Raw genomic sequence first — 14,184 nt, 5'->3', positions numbered from 1 at the left:
GGAATAACCTGATTCCAAAATCCAATAATTCATGCTCCTGTTTTTATTGTAGGTAACTAACAAAAGCACATCTTTAGCAATACCAACTTTAGCGGAGTTTTCTTTTAGTTTTTCATCATACTCTTCTTTCTTCTTCTAGTTCTTCCAACATTTAGCAATTGACCTTAATGTGTTCTTTTTTCTTGCAATAACTATAGGTGAGATTTCAATACTTCGACTTATACATGTTACCTCCAAAGCCTCTTTCTTCTGATCTTTCTCGAATAAATAAGCCATTAGGTTTATCCACTTTTGCTTATGGTTAACTCCTTATTGATATTTTCCTCATTCAATAAGTTCTCTTTGACGTTCTTGATTCCAAATAGAATCTTGACCGTAAATCGTAGTATCCTTAAAGTGCTTGTAGAAAGGCAACGAAGAACATAATAATAATAGGGCTTGATGTTCATCAATAATCTTAATATTAATTATACTCAAATTTGTAATCACATAATTAAATTGACCGACATTAGATTTGATATGTGTACCTTCCGACATCCGAAGTGTTATATTCTCCATGAGAACTTCGAAAATTTTGTTTGTTAAATATAACTGGATCGCTATGAGAGCTTTATAATCCAACTTGTTCCCATCTTCCTCAATCATGGTAGCCGGTTTCTTCGACTTCCTAAACAAAGCATTCTTCAATCTGCTCTATGTCAATACGGTGATCATCCAAACTTGCTAAATGTTAAAACTAATGTTACCATTAAACTTCTCAATATCCCACTTTGCAGTAATTGTTGTCATCTTCTTGTTCAATTTATAGCTGAGATGTTTAATACCAATTTGTTATGACAAATCCTCAAGAAAAACTAATATCAATCACATGAAAAGAACCAAAAATATAGAGAACACAAAACACACGGATATATATGTGGTGGTGGTTTGTGAAAGTGTCCATCGTCCTGCGGGTATTTTCTTCATTTGCGTACCTTGCATTAGTTATATATCAAATTATTACCAACTCTCGGAGTAGTGCATTGAAAGAGAATTATGGCATTGAATAAAGGTAGACATCTACTTGATCCAAAATGAATCGGGTTATTGGATATTTTCTCAGAAAAACATTGATAAATGTACTAATCTCCGGATATTCCTGCTTGGATTTGTTTCAGAAATATGCAAAACTCTTGATGCACCAATTACTTCTCTTCACAGTTCCTCAAATAGAGCAACCAGTACTCAAGGATTATGTTTACCGTGTGACGATTATCACGTGGCACCTCCAAAAAAAATTAATTATACATACACTGCGGTCAAATTGGCTTAATAGAATCAGAAATGAATTGGTTTGCTTTAAAAAATATGGGCTAGCTAGCAACATGTCGTTAAATTGGAAACTATAAATCTATTAACAAATATTTTTAGAAAATTATAATCTGTTAGTATTGCGAAATAAATAATTATATAACTTGTAGGTTCCCCCTAGAAATAACCTCAAACAAAAGCACTAATAGAGAAACCACATGAATATTACTTTATGGGGCTGTTTGTTTGCCTTAAAAAAAGGGAAATCAAAGAAATGGAAAACTATTTCTAAGAAAAATTGTTTTGGGAATGTTTGGTTGGCTAAAAAATAGAAGGAAATCAAAAAAATAGAGATGAGATGATGTTAGTTGTCACCTTATTATAGGATGATATGAGTGATTTAAAAAAAAAAAATTGTTTTGATGTTGTTTGGTTGGTGAAAAAAATAAGGAAATAAATTATAAGAAACCTATTTCTTGTAATAGGTTGTTTTCTTTTGTTTGGTTCATTCTTAAAAATAAGAAAATAGATGAGATGAGATGAGTTGTCATTATAGTTCATTCTTAAAAATAAGAAAATAGATGAGATGAGATGAGTTGTCATTATATTATTGAATGATGTGACACACACACTTAAGGAAATCGTTTTCCTAATTTTTTGGGAGGAAATGAATGGAAATAAAATGTTAATGAGATGAGATGAGTTGTCACCATCTTATTGGATGATGTGAGTGATTTAAAATGATGAGATAAGATGAGTTAAGTGATGTTGTGAATGAAAATAATATTTTATTAGATGTGGTGGATGAGTTGTTAGGTAAAAATAATATTTTATTAGATGTAATAGATGAGTTGTTGGATAAAAATATTTTTTATTAGATGTTTTGGATGAGTTGTTGGATGAAAATAATATTTTATTAGATGTTTTGGGTGAGTTTTAGGGATGAAAATGGATGAAATATTACTTTTTGAGATTTCCACTTTTTAATTTACATTTCTTGATTTTTAGGAAATAACCAAACAGACCCTATACATAAATTGCCTTTAAAGTGTGTTTTCATTGCAATCAAATCACATCCCTGTCAAAAATTTCACTAGAACCCTTAAAAAACTTGAATTCGATGCACATGACTCATATTATTATAGTTTAGGTCTTGTACGTTAAAATACAATTCATATACCTTGAACGTGAATTTTGTAAACTTGTTTTTTAATGTTCTTTTTTTTTGGACTGGAAAGTGGTTGGTTGCAATACAAGCACACTTTAAAGATAATTTACATATAAATTGACATTGGAAGGTAATTTTTTATAAGAGAATAATGGATATGCTTGGTACTAAGTACAAATTTGATGTTTCGTAGTGTAATGGTTCATTTCCATTCACATATCTAAAGCTGTTCACTTGAAAATGGTCCCCACTTATTTACTCACCCATTGATTGAGTGGATGAAAAGTGTCTACTTCACTACCAAGCATCAAATATGTTTCTTGGCACCAAACATACATACTACTCTCTTCCTTCTTATAACTACCTCATTATAAGGTTTTTGCAGGAAAAAAAAACCTATTCCTATACTTACATGCAGACTGGAGGATAAAATAGTAATTACAGACTTGCTTTGGTTTCTAACTTGTGATATCTCAACATCTAATTTGTTAGTGTAAGAAAGATTCTCTCACAAATCCTTCAGGACATGTTTGGTTGCCACTTTTTTGGGTTGTAATACTGTAGGTATCAGATTCTACAATATCGGAACAAACTCCTCTAGCTAGTTTTTAAAAATGGGCACGGTATACCATTGTTACTGTAACTGTCACTAGTAGAAAACTGAGCATTAGCGACGGGGCATTGGCGACGGATTTGAAATCCGTCGCCAATACAAACATTGGCGACGAAACATTGGCAACAGGGTTGTTCCCGTCACCAATGTTTGTATTGGCGACGGATTTCAATCCGTCGCTAATGATTTTCCGTCGCCCATAACCTTGGGCGACGGGAAAACATTGGCGACGGATTTGATCCGTCTCCAATGTTCCGTCGCTAATACTTATTGGCGACGGATTTGATCCGTCGCCAATAAGTATTGGTGATGGATTAGATCCGTCGCCAATAAGTATTGGCGATGGATTTGATCCGTCGCTAATGTTCCATCGCCAATACTTATTGGCGACGGATTCTAATACATCGCTAATACTTATTGGCGATGGATCGAATCCGTCGCCAATGTTTTTCCGTCACCAATACTTATTGGTGACGGATGCCATCCGTTGTCAATGCCAATGTGTCCATCATAAAAAAATTGGGGACGGATCTGATCCATATATGTGTGACCCAAACTCACTGTTTAATGCTACCCGATCAGACCCGACTCGTATAACCCGAATAGCTCATTTATCGTAGCTTGTAGTGTTTTCATAGAGATTAGAGATCCAAATGGCTAACGTTAATTGGTGCAGGGGGGTTAGATGGATCTAGTAGTTTATTTAGCTTCTCCAATCCTGCTAAGCTATTGTATTATTTCTTGACTTTCAAACGAGTCGAATTCCTAAATATAAACAAAGCATAAAAATATTAGATCTCCAATGTTGTATTATTGCACATATTAAACATAACTAGCTGAAACTTATCTTATTTTGTAATTTCCATTCATGATCAATATAATGTGATGTGAGACAAGTATATCCGCTGGTCGCTATTAATGTTTACAAATCGAAAGTCAAGCCAATTCTACCCGGAATCGATTCAAAAGCTTCTTTTAACCTACTTTTCTCTCTTCCATAGATTTTAAGAACATCGACTTTAAAAATATTTATTGATATGTGTTTTAGATCCTCACAAAGATGTCAGAAGATTGCTCAAATACCTTCATACTCAACAAACTGAAATGGCAAATCGTGCATAATGATGGCCTAGACTAAGAGCTCTCTAAACTTATTTGGGTCAAAACTAAATCTTGAATAACTCATTAAAGAATTTTTTTGAGTTAGATAAATCCTCAATATCCTTTCCAGTAGATTTCTTACTATTATTCATGTGTCTTAACGTGTTTTTCGTCCCATGGTTACCTTCGACGATGTAACAATATTAAACATTTTCCAAGCTTTAGATGCAGATCTTCTTTTTCTATTTTTGTCAATTATCACTTTTTCTCTCTTTTTGTCAAGATTAAACAAAACCAAATAAGTTCTATAAAACCTATAAACTCCTAAGAACTCCCAAGAGCTGAAGAAACCACGAGCAATTTGGTGAAGAACAGGTGTTAGAAGAGCGCATGAGTCAGTTTAGAAGCTGCGTGGTCGACCGCGGCTCAAGGCCGGTCGACCGAGAACGTGCACATACTTTGGTAGGAGTTTAGTTGGCGCGGTCGACCGCCACGGTCGACCGCCACGGTCGACCGCCAGACCCTATAGGACATTTTCTGTCTCTATCATTTGATCGCGGTCGACCGCGAGCTTTGGGCAGTCGACCGCATAGCAGGTCAGGCCCATATGTTGGTTTCCTGTTCTTATTTGGTTTTGATGTTTGTATAAATATCAATACACGTACTAGGGTTTCTGGTGTTTGTAGAATTAGGGCATCACACTGTGATTCGATCTCGGCGTCATTCGTGATTATACTATGTGTCTGTGATCAAGTGGGTTTTGTTTGTGGATTTGTCTGTACAATTTTTGGTCAATAAAATGGTGTTTTGAAAATACGTTTGAAAAATAAACACCATGATATGATATTTTTTTAAAAAACACAACAAAAAAAAATATTTTGGTTACCAAACACACTCTTATTTTATCATGACTAATGGAAAAAACATTGAGTAAGGTATGCGATGTTATGTTGTTTCAAACTAATTGTAAACTTCTTATTAATAAATATATAAAAAGATGTTTTTAGGCCTAAAAATTTGGCGGGAGAATTCCCCTAAAATTTTCACTCAAAACAAATTACCGATTTTAAAGAACTCCCTGACCTCCCTCCCCTTCTCCTCCGTCGCCCTCCCATTCCTTATCCCCTCCCCAGCTAGATTGATTCTCCCTCCCTCCCTGCTCCCTGTCGATCACCACCACCGTGTCCCTCACCTCCAGCCCCATCCCCCTCAGCGGTGCCGCCATCTCGAGCACCGACACCCCGCTCGTCACCAGAACCTCAACGACCAAGCAAACCTGCCCCCGCCCGTCCCTAATTTTGATCTCCGCACCACCGTTGTCACCTATCGCCACCTAGATCACAACCTCTCTCGCCGCCGACAACCAAGATCTAGTAAGAATTTCTATTTATCGTTCTTTTCAAATGTTCTAGGGTTTAGAATTTGAGTTCTTTTTGAAAGATTTCTTATTTTTGAAGGTGTCGATAGAGAATCACGAGGGGACAGCCTTGAATCGCTGGCTTGCAGAATGCGACTGCAGCTAGGGTATGATTGTTAGATCTTATAAAAACTTGAGATCTAAACCATAAAGCCATGATTAATTCAAAGAGATTTACTAGAATCAAAAGAAAAGAGCGGAAGCTTATACCTGAATCCATAGATTAAACTTGAGATGAGTTTTGGATCTTCTAACTTTAGGGTTTCTCTAGCCAAATTTCTCTCTAGATGGGGGTGAAGAGAATTAGAGAATGTAACCCTAGATTATGGACCATAACCCCTTATTTATAGGTGTTGTACATTTACAATTTAGCCCCTCATCAAATCACAATTACAACCTGGTATCTGCACATATAACCCCATGATTATATTTAAATACCCATTAATCCAAATTGATCGATCACTTTAGTGGGTTATTTTGAATGATAGCAATACACACAGATTAATCATATGTGCCCACAAATAGATTTAATTAGATTTAACTCCAACAATGATTGTATGAAGTAAATATTTTTTTAAATTAAATATTGAAATAGAGAAGGTGAAAAAAAGGGAACCAGCTATGATGGAGAAACAAATTGGGGAAATTTTTAAATTTTTTTTACAGCTTTTGTATGATTGTATGAAGTAAATATTTTGTTATTATGTTGAAATTTCTTCTTCACGTTAAATTAAATAGTTTATTTTGTTGCAGAATGACATTCGTAAAAATCCTACTTTTAGATCACAGTTTCACGAGATGTGTGCTAAAGTTGGAGTGGATCCTCTAGCTACTAGGGATTGGTGATTTCTATTATGAACTAGGTCTGTATTCATATCTATCTTTATATTATAAATTCTCATCAGATTAATCTTCTAGATCATGAGCTTAGTTTTAATCACAAGTTGATTGTTCATGGTCTTGCTACTGTAAATCTTGGGAAATTCTGTCCGAACTGAATATGCATAGGAATAATTATTTTCAGTTTTCCATATGCTCAGAAATCAGTAAAATTGTGCATTACTATTTGAATATTTTATTATTAAGCTTTTGTTAACCGATTCTGTTATTTCTTTTCCTTAGAGGTGTTTATAACTGTTGTGAACTTCTGTTATATTAATTACATAACTTGTTCTAGGGGAATAATTATGAAGCTGCAAAAAACAGTCTTGGATGGGTATGAAAATTTGTAATCGGTAAATGGTGATGTAGTTCTGATAGATTTGTTTCTCTTGTTAGATCTAAACCAAAACTTAAGATCTAAAACCATATAGCCATGATTAATTCAAAGAGATTAACAAGAATCATAAATGAGCGGAAGCTTATACCTGAATCCATGGATGAACCTTGAGATGGGTTTTGGATCTTCTAACCTTAGGGTTTCTCTAAATCCGAATTCTCTAGCTAGATGGGGGTGTAGAGAATTAGAGAATGTAACCCTAGGTTAGGGACCATAACCCCTTATTTATAGATGTTGTACTTTTATAATTTGGCCCCTCAACAAATTACAATTACAACCTGGTATCTGTATCGTGACTCGACCCATCAATGGTCACATATACCAATACAATCAAACGACATAGATCAATCATGGATGTGCAGCATGAAAATTACATGCAATGTGATCAGTACATGTCTATTTTCAACTGGTCCTCCTTAGTGAGGTCAAAACCAAACATAATGTAACAGAGTGTCTTAACTGAATACTTTATTCTGATCAGACAATACAACCAAACATAAAGCACCACAAATACAAACTCCCACTAAAACATAATATCCTCAAATAATACCACACCCATATGAGCAGTATGCTCATGAAAGACCTTAGGTGGCAATCCCTTAGTAAGAGGATCAGCTATCATGGAGTTTGTCCCAATGTGCTCTATGGATATCTGTCCACTCTGTACCCTTTCTTTCACAACCAGGAACTTAATGTCAATATGTTTTGACTTAGTTGAGCTCCTGTTGTTATTGGAATACATTACTGCAGATTTATTGTCACAATATAACCTTAGTGGTCTTTCAACATTTTCCAAAATGCGCAGTCCCGTGACAAAATTTCGCAGCCATATTCCCTGATTGGATGCCTCATAGCAAGCTACAAATTCTGCTGCCATAGTGGAGGAAGCTACTAGTGTTTGTTTGACACTTTTCCATGATATAGCTCCTCCTGCTAACATATAAATGTAGCCTGATGTAGACTTCCTGCTATCTTGGCATCCAGCAAAATCAGAGTCCGAATACCCAATGACCTCTAATTTCTCTGATTTTCTGTATGTGAGCATGTAATCTTTTGTTTTCTGAAGATACCTCATAACCCTTTTGACTGCTATCCAATGATCCATACCAGGGTTGCTTAAGTATCTGCCTAACATCCCAACAATGTACGCAATATCCGGACGCGTACATACCTGAGCATACATTAGACTTCCTACAGCCGAAGCATAAGGAATCTTCTGCATTTCCTGAATTTCAAGGTTACCTTTAGGGCACTGATTGAGACTAAACTTGTCTCCTTTAGCAACAGGGGTGTCACCTGGTCTGCAATCTTGCATGCCAAACCTTTTAAGTACCTTATCGATATAGCTCTTTTGTGATAATCCAAGAATACCCCGAGAGCGATCTCGATGTATCTGGATCCCTAATATAAAAGAGGCGTCCCCAAGATCTTTCATCTCAAAATTCTTTGATAGAAATCTCTTGGTTTCGTGCAACATGCCTATATCATTAGTGGCAAGCAAGATGTCATCGACATACAGAACCAGAAAAATATACTTACTCCCACTAAACTTGTGATATACACAGTCATCAACTATGTTCATCTAAAAACCGAACGATATTATTATTAGTTGAAACTTATGATACCATTGACGAGGAGCTTGCTTGAGTCCATAGATGGATTTCCTTAATTTGCGAACCATATTCTTTGGGTCTCCTGACATAAAGTTTTCTGGTTGCACCATATAAATCATCTCATCAATGTCTCCATTGAGAAATGCAGTCTTAACATCCATCTGATATAACTCAAGTTCATAATGAGCAACAAGTGCCATGATTATTCTGAAAGAGTCTTTCGATAAAACCGGAGAAAAAGTCTCTGTATAATCAATGCCTTCCTTTTGAGTATAGTCTTTAGCCACAAGACGTGCCTTGTACCTCTCCACATTACCGTTTGCATCCCGCTTGGTTTTAAAAATCCATTTACAACCAATTGGTTTTGCACCTTCTGGTAATGGGACAAGTTCCCAAACCTTATTGTCTTGCATAGACTTGTACTCTTCATTCATGGCATCAATCCACTGTTGAGAGTTAGAACTTTTCATGGCCTGAGAGAAGTTGATTGGATCATCTTCCAACATTCCACTACTTTCCTCATGTTCTTGAAGAAATACAATGTAATCATCCGAAATAGCATTTCTCCTTTCTCTCGTGGATCTCCTTAATGGCACTGGTTCTTGAGGTTGTTGAGTTTGTTCTTCTGAAACAGGGAGTTATTCAACATTATCATCTTGAGGTTCCGGATTTACTTCTTGAGCAACAACAGGTATAGGAACCTGAATATTGTCAAAAGTAACTGTATGGATTGGATCTGAAGCCAATTGATCTGAAGCCAATTCCTCCTCAAAACTAATGTCTCTAACATTATTTCTCCCCCCAAACTCAACACCCTCAAAGAATGTTGCTGTTCCCGTCTCAAAAATATTCCTTATAGTGGGATCATAAAACTTATAGCCCCTAGAGCGTTCAGAGTACCCAATAAAGTAGCTGCTAACTGTTTTGGAGTCCAATTTCTTTTCATTCGGCCTATAAGGCCTTGCCTCAGCTGGACATCCCCAAATATGTAAATGCTTTAAACTGGGCTTTCGACCAGTCCAAAGCTCATAAGGTGTTTTAGCAACTGCTTTACAGTCCAAAGCTTATAAGGTGTTTTAGCAACTGCTTTACTTGGTACTCTATTCAGAATGTAAGCTGCTGTCTTAAGTGCTTCTCCCCAGAGTGACTCTGGTAAAGAAGAATGAGCAATCATACTTCTTACCATATCCTTAAGAGTCCTATTTCGTCTTTCAGCTACACCATTCATGCTAGGTGAACCCGGCATGGTGTACTGTGGGACGATACCGCATTCCTCTAGGTATCTAGCAAATGGTCCTGGACGTTGTTCACCTGAACCATCATATCTACCGTAGTACTCACCACCACGATCAGATCTGACGGTTTTAATTCTTCTGTTGAGTTGATTCTCAACTTCAGCTTTATAGGCTTTGAACATGTCCAGAGACTCAGATTTTTCATGAATAAGATATAGGTGCCCATAACGTGAGTAATCGTCTATGAATGATATAAAATATTATTGACCATTCCAAGATTCCTTAGGGAATAGCCCACAAATATCCGTATGTATCAATTCTAAGACATCCGAAGATCTGTTGGCACCTAATCTCTTCACTTTGGTCTGTTTTCCCTTGATACATTCAACACATACGTTGAAGTCCGAAAAATCAAGGGAATCCAAAATGCCATCAGACACAAGACGCTCAACTCTACCTTTTGAGATATGACCTAAGCGCTTATGCCATAATGTCGCCGAATTTTCCTTATTTAATTTACGCTTAGTACCACGTGATTCCACATGCAAGGATTCATTGTAAGAAGCAATTGTATCAAGCAAATATAGGTTGTCATAAATACTCAAGTAACCGGTTCCCACAACATTTGAATTAAAAGATAAACTGAATTGACTGTTTCCAAATGAACAAGAATAACCTGATTTGTCCAATACAGAAACAGAAACCAAATTCCGTCTAAAAGACGGTACTACAAAAGTATCTTTTAAATCCAAATAATAACCAGTTCCTAACAACAACCTAAAGTGCCCAATTGCTTCCACATCTACCGATTGTCCGTCGCCCACAAAGATGTGTCTTTCAACATCACTTGGCTTTCGGTAGCTCAGGCAACCCTGCATAGAAACACTTATGTGAGTAGTAGCACCAGAGTCTAACCACCAAGTGTTTCTAGGTACTGAAGCTAAATTAACCTCAGAACAGACCAAAGCAAGGAACGTACCCTTATTATCACGCCAGGCGTGATATTTTGTACAGTCCTTCTTTACATGTCCAGGCTTCTTACAGAAGAAACAACCCTGATTATCCTTATGTTGTTTCTTCTCAACTGGACCCTTAGCAGCTTCCTTATCATTCTTCCTTTTCTTGCCCTTATCCTTAGAGGCATAGGCCAAATGAGCACTTTCTGTCTTATCTTGCTTCAACCTGTCTTCTTCTTGCACACAGTATGAAATGAGCTCATTTAGAGTCCATTTCTCCTTTTGACAGTTATAACTGACCTTAAATTGGTTAAACTGTGCAGGAAGAGACAACAAAACCAGATGCACTAATAACTCGTCACAAAGATCGAGTTTAAGTGCCTTAAGCTTTGAAGCAATATGAGACATTTCCATAATGTACTCCCTGATATTTCCTTTGCCCTTATACTTCATTGAAATCAAGCGAGCTAAAAGCGTGCTTGTTTCTACCTTATCGTTTTTCGCAAAACGCTTCTCAATTTCGGCAAGGAAATCTTTAGCCTTAGTAATCCCTTCGGATTCTATGCCCCTGAAGGCTTCCGGAACGCCGCGCTTAATGATCATAAGACTCATGCGATTTGAACGCTCCCACTTCTCATGCTCCTTCTTTGCATCAGGAGTGCTTTCCGCATTGAGAGGTTGGGGTTGTTCAGTTCTTAATGCATAGTCAAGATCCATGCAGCCAAGAACAATTAATATGTTCTCTTTCCAAACCTTGAAGTTTGTCCCATTTAGCATGGGAATTGAGTTGATGTTAGCAGAAATTGTTGCAGCAGATGCATTAGCTGAAATAAAACAAAAGAATGCTCACATCAATAACCATAATCAATAAAATTCAAATAATGACAATCCCCATCCAAGTATCGGGCACAACATTAATATCAAGTCTTTGGACAGTAATATTAACTTGTAAGTGATACCTTGTTGCAATGATCAAACATTGATAATAACTCATGTCAAATAATGAAACTATCTTTGGATCGATTCATTATTCACATGTAAACCTTATAATTGTCACATGCTTATCATCGCAGATGTGTATACAGTCTAAATAAATATTAACCTTCCTTTGGGCCGATTAAATATTTACACGAAAGCATACACACAAACATCTCACATTCCTCATGAACAATCTACACAAGAGAGGTTACTTTGGCAACTTCTTGTTTCAATTAATCAATTGGAGTGAGAGACAACCTTAATTCCTTAGTGTCATAATATTTGAATTAAATAATTGATTAAAAACCAAATTAGATTTAAATTAAAAAGTTTTAATTTAAATCAACTGAATTTCCAAAAACTTAATTGGGGTCTCACAGCTTAATTAGCGCCCATAACTTAATTGAATAAAGTAAGTATACCAAAGTGGACCCATAAAAAGCTGAGGCTTAACCATAGTGAACACGAAGTTCGCTTGACTTCGAACGCGAGGTTCGACTGTATTGAGTACGAGACTCACTTAAGCACGAACGCGAGGTTCGTTTGAGAACGAACGCGAGGTTCGTTTGAAAAAATGAACGCGAGGTTCAACTTAAGAACAACGCGAGGTTCGTTAAAAAAAATGAACGCGAGGTTCAACTGAAGTACGAACGGAGGTTCGCCTGAAGCACGAACGCAAGGTTCGACTGAAGCTCGAACGCGAGGTTCGACTGAAGCATGAACGCGAGGTTCAACTTAAATACGAACGCGAGATTCGACTGAAAACTGAGCGCGAGGCTCACCTTAGAACTGAGCGCGAGGCTCATCTTAGAACGAACACGAGGTTCGTTAAAATTGAGCTTGACGCTCACCTGAGTTGAACGCGAGGTTCACCTTAGAACGAACGCGAGGTTCGTTAAAATTGAGCTTGACGCTCACCTGAGTTGAACGCGAGGTTCACCTTAGAACGAACGCGAGGTTCGTTAAAATTGAGCTTAACGCTCACCTGAATTGAGCGCGAGGCTCACCTTAGAACGAATGCGAAGTTCGTTGAGCGCGAGGCTCACTTGATAACGAACGCGAAGTTCGTTTGAACGCGAAGTTCGGTTAAAAATGAACGAACGCGAGGTTCGTTTGAAGCTTTCAGCTTCGCCAAAATTTGAGGTAACCACCTCCTTAATGTTCGCCACGTTTCACGCACGAACCCTTAGGGTTTCAAACTGAAACCGCCGCCATTAAAACAAAAAACAGATCTAGAATCGAAAAATGAGTTTTCTTGATCCAGATCCAAGAAAAAAACCGCCGAAAAATCAAAAAAATTCTAAAAAGTTACTGTTCACCGGCGATTTTTCAGTTACTGTTCATCCGGAAAAACTTTACTGTTTATCCGAACAAAAAACTTTACTGTTCATCCGAAAATTTTCGTTACTGTTCACCCGAACAAAAAATTGAATCTTTAACCAGAGATTTAAGATCAAAAAACCCAATAAAACTTAAATCCCTAAGAATTAATCAAGGTGGCTCTGATACCACTTGTTAGATCTAAACCAAAACTTAAGATCTAAAACCATATAGCCATGATTAATTCAAAGAGATTAACAAGAATCATAAATGAGCGGAAGCTTATACCTGAATCCATGGATGAACCTTGAGATGGGTTTTGGATCTTCTAACCTTAGGGTTTCTCTAAATCTGAATTTCTCTAGCTAGATGGGGGTGTAGAGAATTAGAGAATATAACCCTAGGTTAGGGACCATAACCCCTTATTTATAGATGTTGTACTTTTGTAATTTAGCCCCTCAATAAATCACAATTACAACCTGGTATCTGCACATATAACCCCATGATTATATTTAAATACCCATTAACCCAACTTAATTGATCACTTTAGTGGGTTATCCTGAAAGATAGCAATACACATTGATTAATCATATGTGCCCACAAATAGATTTATTAGATTAAATCCAACATCTCTTTGAGTGCAAATGCACATGAAGGTTTTTGATTTATGTCTAAGTTTTGTTTTATTACTTGCTGCCGCTGCTGTTGTTTTATTTCTATTTTTCTTTTATTATTATTCTTGCTGCTGTTTTTTAAAATTTTAATTCCACAGGCCATACATTGGAAAATCCAGCTCACCCCTTGACTGGTCTCAATGGTCTATATTTGGTTTCTGTTCCACTTTCTTATGCCTTTCTGGGGTATTATTTTGCAGCATGATAAAACTATGCTTCTAGTCTAAAATGAGGCCACACATCAAAACTGTTGAAATATTAATAGGTTTAGGGACTTATTTGTAAGTTGTAGGGGCCTATATAAGGCCATGTTATCTCATGAATAAGATTAGGGTTTTCATATTCTATATGGTATCAGAGCCTCCATCCAAACCCTAACCCTAGCCGCCGCCGACTGTTGAAATATTAATAGGTTTAGGGACTTATTTGTAAGTTGTAGGGGCCTATATAAGGCCATGTTATCTCATGAATAAGATTAGGGTTTTCATATTCTATATGGTATCAGAGCCTCCATCCAAACCCTAACCCTAGCCGCCGCCG

The sequence above is a fragment of the Asparagus officinalis genome, chromosome 8 (genome assembly GCF_001876935.1).
Source record: "Asparagus officinalis chromosome 8, Aspof.V1, whole genome shotgun sequence".
NCBI classification, from domain to species: Eukaryota; Viridiplantae; Streptophyta; class Magnoliopsida; order Asparagales; family Asparagaceae; genus Asparagus; species Asparagus officinalis.
This window is presented reverse-complemented; position numbering follows the sequence as displayed.